The sequence below is a fragment of the Lissotriton helveticus genome, chromosome 3_1 (genome assembly GCF_964261635.1).
Source record: "Lissotriton helveticus chromosome 3_1, aLisHel1.1, whole genome shotgun sequence".
NCBI lineage: Eukaryota > Metazoa > Chordata > Amphibia > Caudata > Salamandridae > Lissotriton > Lissotriton helveticus.
The window spans coordinates 802,678,437-802,686,921 of record NC_136061.1 but is presented as its reverse complement, the minus strand read 5'-3'; positions in this window follow the sequence as shown (position 1 = coordinate 802,686,921).

Genomic DNA, 8,485 nt, shown 5'->3' with positions numbered 1-8,485 from the left:
GTTACTAGAGATAACACGGTGCTAACGGGAGACAATCCCTCAGGGACCTCAAGCCACCTGCGAATTGCGGAGACGCGATGCCACTCGCATACCGCACGAGGTACATGTGGACACCTGGCCACATATGTGTTACACACGGATAAGACACTCTGTTCATTGGACGCTGTCATGTCCCCAGCGCCCTCCCAGTGATGTAACTGGGGGGACACACAGGCACCATACTGCTAAATTATTTGAGCCTTACACAACATGGCTGCGGACTAACCCTGCTGACTGCACCTGCTTACTCCTATGCCTCAGTGAGCTATACTAATGCACACATTGCCAATACACGAGCAGCAAAACTGACTCAGCATTGGAGACGCATATACAGCCGATTCCCCTCCCCATTTCTGGCTACCCACAGCTGACTCACATCCGATCTATGGGACTTTGGGAAGTTACATACATGAAGCCATTGTTGGGCGACCATTGCGACACGGATCTTGATGATAAAATGTAAAATCATGAGATCTACCACTAACATCATTAGTCAACAGATGGTTATGCAAGCTATCACATGGAATTCGCCGCCGGACCCCCGGGTTGTCGGCTGAATGGCTGTGTCATCCTGTTCAGAACCTAGCAAACTACTGTATGCTCACACAGTCTTTGTAGAGATGTGGATTGTGAAATGTTTGATAACCGCATACTGCATAATAAAGATCTTTTAAAAACTTTAAAAAAAAAAAAAAGAAACTTTGATGCACATGTGCTGTATAAGTTACCTTTCCCTACCAGAACATACATTGGCTTTGTATTGCCTTCTTTATCAATTGGTCTGTTCATCTATCATTCACATTTTGCTTCCCCCACCACATTATACAGCACATGGCAATGGGCAAGTCCACTTCTGCTACTGACTAACTTACACTGTGATTCATATAGTTTTGCATGATCACATGTGCACATCCACCTAAAAAGAAGGGTGCTTCAATGACAAGTCTGGCAGGCTAATACTTTAATCGCTAATACTATTTTATTTTCCATTCGTTATCTTGCTTTTGTATTTTTAATTCATATATGTGTGTTTAAAATTGGCATTCAGGTGCAGTAATTCACACCCAAAAGTCTATTTTCTTTTTGCAAATAAGAATCATATTTTCCTGTCATGTACATTAAAACAAAAAAGGGTGTCTAACCTGTGCTACATACATCTGCCTCCTAGGAAACACCTGTACTGTTCAATTAAAATTATATTGCAGGTTTCTTTTATTTTAATTTAATGAATTTATTTTAGTGTAATCATATGATGGCCACGTTTAGGTGGTGTCTCTTTTTCTTCTGTTCATTACTGTGTTATATTCAATTGTATTTGCTTTTAATATTTTTTTAAACTAACCAATTTGCCAAGGACAGAACCACTAGATTTGTTTGTTTTCTCGTCCATACAAAAATATTGCAGTTGTTGCTTTCGGACACAGGAAGCAAGCTTTATTACGAAGCGCAAATCTCGCTGTGCCTTACAACACCAGTAATAGAATGAATGCGTCACTACCATGCATTCGTTTAGCACGCAAGCCATTACATTGACTTGCTTTAAGGTGCTCATTGGTGGAGTGGTGTTGGATTTTAAGTCCAACACCTTTCCTACTGTTGCGCCGATAGGAGTTGGAATAGTAAATGACACTGTTCCAAAGTCCAATGCCCCCTAAGGCAAGACGGTGTAACAAACTGCACGCTAAAGGAACGCATCATAACAACGCGTTCGCTCTAATGCCGGCGTTGTAAAGGCATGCACACTAAACGTATACAGGATTACGTCATACAACATTCGGACGCAATCAACATTTCTGGAAGGTGTTTGTGTTGTAAAAATTGTTCATGAGATGGAATAAAACATGCACTTTTAAGAAAAACTGTTCAACATCTTTACATAATTGTAATGTAAATATTTTATACTTAGAAATATTGCCTGTTTTTACAATGTACGAAAACTTCTTTGAACATATGAAGTAAACGTTATTGTGGTGTTATGCTGTACGTAATGATACATGTATGAAACAAATGAGGACTGTGTACTGAACTGAAAATGGAAGGGTTAACTAACAGTGGGCAACAGCATAGAGCACAGAAAGAGCAAAGGCCCAGTGGAAGAGAGAGGTGACAAAAACAACAAAAGAGAACAATGCCTGTGAAAGTTATTTTGATTTGAATGCGTGCTCTCAGACTATATCTGCACAGTAGCAAGATGGCATGTCCGTAGACACTCATGTGCGCACCTAGGAGAAAATACAGCTGTTAACACAAAGCTCCGGTGAAATCTGCCCTGCACGCCAACGAATGTCTGCAGGAACCAACAATGCGAGACCTGCACTTTACACTACAGCAATGACTGCCAAAGCAAAACTGCTGCAACTATCATCCGCCACGCCAGACTGGCTTTTTATACTACAGCTGCAACTGCTCACAACACCCGACTTGCTCTTCATGCTACTCCGACGACTATCCCTGATGCTCACCCTGATCCTTGCGGCCTCCTCCAATGTGAAAAGAACCAATTGCACTGGACTTTAAGGTAACCTTTCAGTGTGACTAACCTGGTCCCTGTATCTGATCTATGCTCCATCGCGGTTGGCCTGAACTTGTGACTTTTTCCCAGTCTAGCATGACCAGTTGCACACAAGTGGTGCTTTGTATTTTTAGGTGCTATTTTCACTTAAAACTTTAAAATTGAATATCTCTGGTTCTACTATTTGGATTTTCAAAATTGCTTCTTTTCATTTTCTTGTGTTGTGTTTTCACAATTACTGTCTGTGTGCTGCATAAATACTTTACACATTGTCTCTAATTAAAGCCTTACTGCTTATGTGCGAAGCTACTAGAGGGTTAAGCACCAGGTTAATTTAGTGATTTTTGTGGTTCACCCTGACAAGGATTGTGGTTGTTGCCCTGAAAGGGGATTCCAATGCCCCTGAACCAATACTCCAGTTTCCCAAATGCACCTATCTATGTTACATGACCCAGTACCCGAGCCGATCTTCCCAGAGAATCTGGAAATGTGCACAACAAAGAGCAAGCAAGGAACAAATGTAATTGAGAAAGACCTATGTAGCAATTGGTGCAAACAATTTAAAAAAAAAGAAATTGTTTTAATTACAATTTCAAACAGTTATTGGCACCTCAATCTCAAGCACATGAGCAACCAAAACCCTTGACACATAGTACGATACATTTGCAGAAACATGGTACAGCAGGCAGTTCCCACCAATCAGTCAGGTCCCTCCCAATATGTCCAAAGCCCTGTCCATATACATTGTCAGTGTCCCCCTAGCACCCATTCATGGTCGTCTACTATTCAGCAGGTCCATGTTTTTTGCAAGCATTTCTCTCCAGGTCACCATATCATCTGCCACTTTGTCGTCTCTCTGAGTATGTTTTATATGTTCCTCATCCACTGTTGGCAACTCTAATAAGTCTGCCTTCCAGGCTGTTACTTCTGGAGCTCTAGATGCTACCCAATGGATTGAGATTAATCTCCTTACCAACACCATACCATGTGCCAACATTCGTACTTTCATTATAAAGTGAGTCGGATGCGGCATCACACCCAGCAGGCACAGTTTGATAGAGCCCTCCAATTCCATCCCCACAATGTGCGCCAACACATTCAGCACCATCCTCCATTACTCTGCCAACTGTGGGCAAATCCACATCATATGCAAAACATTCAGCAGAGCGGAGCTTCCACCTGCCAAAAGCAACTGGGTTAGATGGATGAATGTCAGCTTGGCCGGTAACAAGTATGTACTGTGTAAACAGTGAAATTGTAGGAGCTTAAATCTGGTGCTAGGGGACACCTGCCTGACAAGATCACATGCACACTTCCATTCTGATGCACACAGTACATTCGGGCAATCAGCGTTCCACCGATCCCTACCCTCACCAAAGCCACTTGTGTTATTTAAATTTAGATCACCGGCTCGTTTACGACCTCCCTCTCGCCATCTCAAGTAAACCATATCTGCTTGCAGAGTACAGAATGCTTCTAATGGCCAGAGGAGCATATACTCCACAAATAGGACCCTGGAAAGCAGTTTCCAAACTACTCTGTGCCACACCTCCGCAGTAAAGTGGATGATGTACATGGGGTATTTAGGAGTGTCCTTTCCACTCATAAACAGGACATGCATACCTACCAGAAGGGCTTTCTCCCAATTGGGGTCATCATCGAATCATCTCAGTATGTGTTGGTGCTGGGTGGCTATATACTATAACAATAGGTCAAACAGGACCATCCCTCCTTTCACTCACGAAAGCTCCAAAATATCAAAATTTTCTCGGTTTCGTTTATCAGCCCACACTAGAGAACATAGCAATTTACCCATGTCAGTAAATGCATTATTCGGGATCAGACACAGCATGTTTTGCAGCACACCTAAAGCAGCATGGCAGAAACACCATTTAAGCTAAAGATATACGTCCTATGACAGAGACAGGTCGGGTGGTCCAGAACTCATCAGAGTGACGTAGGCCCTCCAGCAATTTCCCTAAGTTTAAATTGTAATGAGCCACTGGGCAGCTAGTCACCCAAATCCCTAAGTAGCTAAAATAGTCCATCTCAAATTGTTGTCCCACCCCTGGGGGAGGGTCACATTAGTGGGTTGCAGACCACCTAGGGGAAACAGCTTAAATTTAGACCGGTTTGTGGTCAAGTCCGAGATCTCGGCAAAAGTAAATTATTTCCTGCAGGAGGGGCACTGAGCACTCCAGACCTTGCAGATATACCAGGGTAGTATCTGTTTATATTGACAGCACATCGGATGTGCCTGCCAGGCAGATACTCTAGGGTCCAAGTCCTGTCCTTAACCTACAGGCCAAAGGGTCCACTACAAGCGCAAACAGCACTGGGGACAAAGGGCGTCCCTTTATGGTGCCTCTCCCCAGAATCAACAGGTCCAAAATGATGCCCTCAGTATGCACCCTGGGTACTAGGGTCAGTGAGGTGAGTATACAGTAATTGCGCCCACTGAATAAAGTTAGGGACAAATATAATCTTTCGCAGGAGTGCCCACATATACTGCTAGACGGTTGTATTGAAGGCACGTGCCAGATCTAGCGCTGCTAGTGCAAACTCCCCCTCTGAGGTTTCCAGCACATTCAGAACATGATTTAGACATTAAGGGCCAGATGTAGGAAGACTAATTCCGGTCGGTAACGGCCGAAATTACCGAATTTCAGCAGGTACCGACCAGAATTAGGCTTTTCAGATGTAGGTGGCCAAATTGTAGGATTCGGTAATTTACCGAATCGGTAACTTAAGCAATCGGTAAATTACCGAATTCTTAACATACCGATTCGTTAAATTACCAAATCATTAATGTAGAGAGCACTCAAGTGAGAGCTTTTTACATTTAAGGATTCGTTATTTACCACCAACTATTAGTTGGTGGTAAATTCCGAATACCTTTTAAAAAGCAATTTTGTGCTTTTTATTCAGTGCCATATGGTAGACATACATGCCCTGAGGGCATGTATGTCTACTACATGTGCACCCATGCACTATACAGGGGTGCAACAGGGTGTCAATTTGACACCCTGCCACCCTTGTAGGACTACCCCTATTACCGATTCGGTATTTACCGAATCGGTAATTCTCATTCATTTCTATGGGCCATACCGATTTACTGAATTTTACCGATTCGGTAAAATTTACCGAATCATTAGCTACATATCATTTAATGAATCTAAAATACCGAATCGTAAAATTCGGTATTTTAGAATCGGTAAATGATATTTACCTACATCTGGCCCTAGGTGTTATATACTGTTGGGCAGATTTACAAGCAACTGTCGAATCTGAATAGATGTTTCAGTTTCCTTGAGCCAGTGCCAAATGTCCTTGTTCCACCATGGATACGCTGTATTTACAATATAGTGCTACAAAAGTGACGCATCGCTGGGGTTGCTCATGAAAGTGATGCAACTCTAGCAATGTGCCACAATAGAAAGGTTAGGCCCATACAAAAATTCCTGCGTCGTTCCTTGCGCCTGGTTTGAGCAGGCATAGGAATTTTGATGCAGTGGAGGTGTAGAGTGACGCAATGAAATGTTGTAAAATCCACTACATCAGTTCTACATGACTTTTTACGTGGGAACGCCCAGCCTGCTTACATATACCTGGTGCAGGTATAATGTGGCGCAGGGCTTTACAACGTGTAAACTGGCCGCATTGTTGCCGCCGCAGTTGCGTTAAAAAAAGTTTTGCAGTGGTGGTGCAATTCTCCCATGATAAAACCAGTCTGGTCAGAGTGTGTCTATCACTCTCAGCAGCCTGGAGGCCAGAACCTTGCACAATAGCTTAATAGCCTTATTTAACATTGATAGGGGTCTATAGGAGGCCAGATTCAATGGATCTCAAAGGGGCATCCCACCGCCACCCTGGCAACTGTTAGGATACAGTCTCAGGACTATCCAGGCTATTAATGACCTCAGTGATGCTCCGGGGGTACTACATTCCTAAGGCCCTGTCGCTCTTTCCACCGAAAACCTTCTAGACAGTCCTTCTGGTTGCAGTTCTTCCCAAATCCAGATTTGTAAGTATTCTCTGTTGTTGCCCTCTATTTTCCGTTCAAGAGCTGTCCATGAGATGTATTGCTGGTAAGGGGTCAGCTCTGGAGGGTTCCTCCGTTTGCTCTTCTCCTCCATGTGGTCTCTGGGAGTCCATCTCTATAGTGGTCTTCTGAGGCAGGGGTTGAGTGGTGGTATACAGAGGTATGGTGTTTCCCTAGTGCGATGATTTTGTCACTTTGTCTTTACCCATTGCAGTAGCAGCCCATCCCCCCGCTCCACAGCCACTCCCACCAACTATCCTGCCAACCACCACCAGCAGAATCTGGTCCCTGTTTGCGAGGTGGGCTTGCAGTTACATTTTAGGTGGGCCCAACCATCCCCTGCAACACAGGAAACAATGACAGTCTTTACTTCTGCCCGCCACAGTCCAAAGGCCCGATCACAGTGTTAAATGACCACACTCGCCTATAGTCAAAATTAATGTGGAGTCAGGCAGTGCCAACTACAGGCAGCGTGGGCCTCACTCCAATCCCAGTGTGTCGGTGTGCAGGGATCCTAACTATCCAAGCTCAGCTTTCCTCCGCAACATCTCACGCGGCCATGTTGGCCCAGGGATCACCACACCATCGCAACCATCAACCACCTCCAGGACCCTGGGATTTACTCCTTCTGCCAGGGGGCACCCGCAGTCACAATCATCTCCTGGTGCCGTCTCATACAGCAAGTTCTCCGGCAGTACAATACAAACATGTGTGGTCAACGTGGCACACTAGTAAAGCAGATGATGATGATGCACCAGTTGCTTAGTGCAGTCTCACACTGAGCACAGCTTTCTTATCTGCTCTAAGAGGCTCGATTTGTCAGCTTTCAGTGTTGCAGAGTGACAATCTGATGCCAGACATGTTAACACCATGCAAGATCATCACTTATCTTGGAGAGATTCATCCTCTCAAAGCCATGAGATGCCTAGTGACACAGCTGTGTTGAAAGTGATTGCTCCCGCAATGTGTAGATGTTAAAGACGCTGACAATTCTCAAGTTGCCATCTGTCTGGTACGTTGTCAGCTCAACACAGGCTTGAGATCCTGACCATCCAGAATATTGCGGCAAGTCAGGATAGCATGTAACATACTAACCAATCCAACATTCGTGAGCCATGATCAGTAAGGTTGCTCCAATTTAGTAGCATGGCTGTCGGTGGGGTTGCAAGCTCCTCTCATCTAATGTAATCCAGGGCTTGCAGTATTTCTTATATTTATCACAATGGTGAATACAAATGAACTTTCCCAACCTCTCCAGTTACACTCAGGTTGTAATACTGAATATCACTTACAAAAATATTGATCTACCAAAACATCAATTTCAAAATATTGACTTCCAAAATATTGTAAATCGTATATATATTCTTAAAATAACAAACATATTGAATCCAAACTCTTATCTAAAATATCGACTCCCAAAAATTTAAATATACAACACTCATATTGAGTTTCACAATCAACTTTAAAAATAAAAATATTGAGACACAAAATAGTGTAGAAAACTATTAATAACATTTACAAGTATTAAACATATATAAGATTAATTAAATAAGTTGCACTACTTTTAAAAAATTTACATTTTAAGGTTAATATTTATGTTGTAATTAGTTTTTAAAAATATGCAATTTCAAATAATCCCAAAACAATATAACTTTTTACATTAAAATAGATTTAAATTACAAAACATAGACCAATTAAAAAGTAAAATACTTTTGTAAACATGATTATTTAAAAAAAATAAAAATAAACAGCCACGAAAGTATGTACATTTTAAAATATAAAAATGAATTCTTATAAAGCTAAGAAAATATAAAGCAATTTTCTACATAATTTAAAAATGTTAATAAATCAACATATATGAGGGTACATTTACTATTCTGACTGCAGTTCAA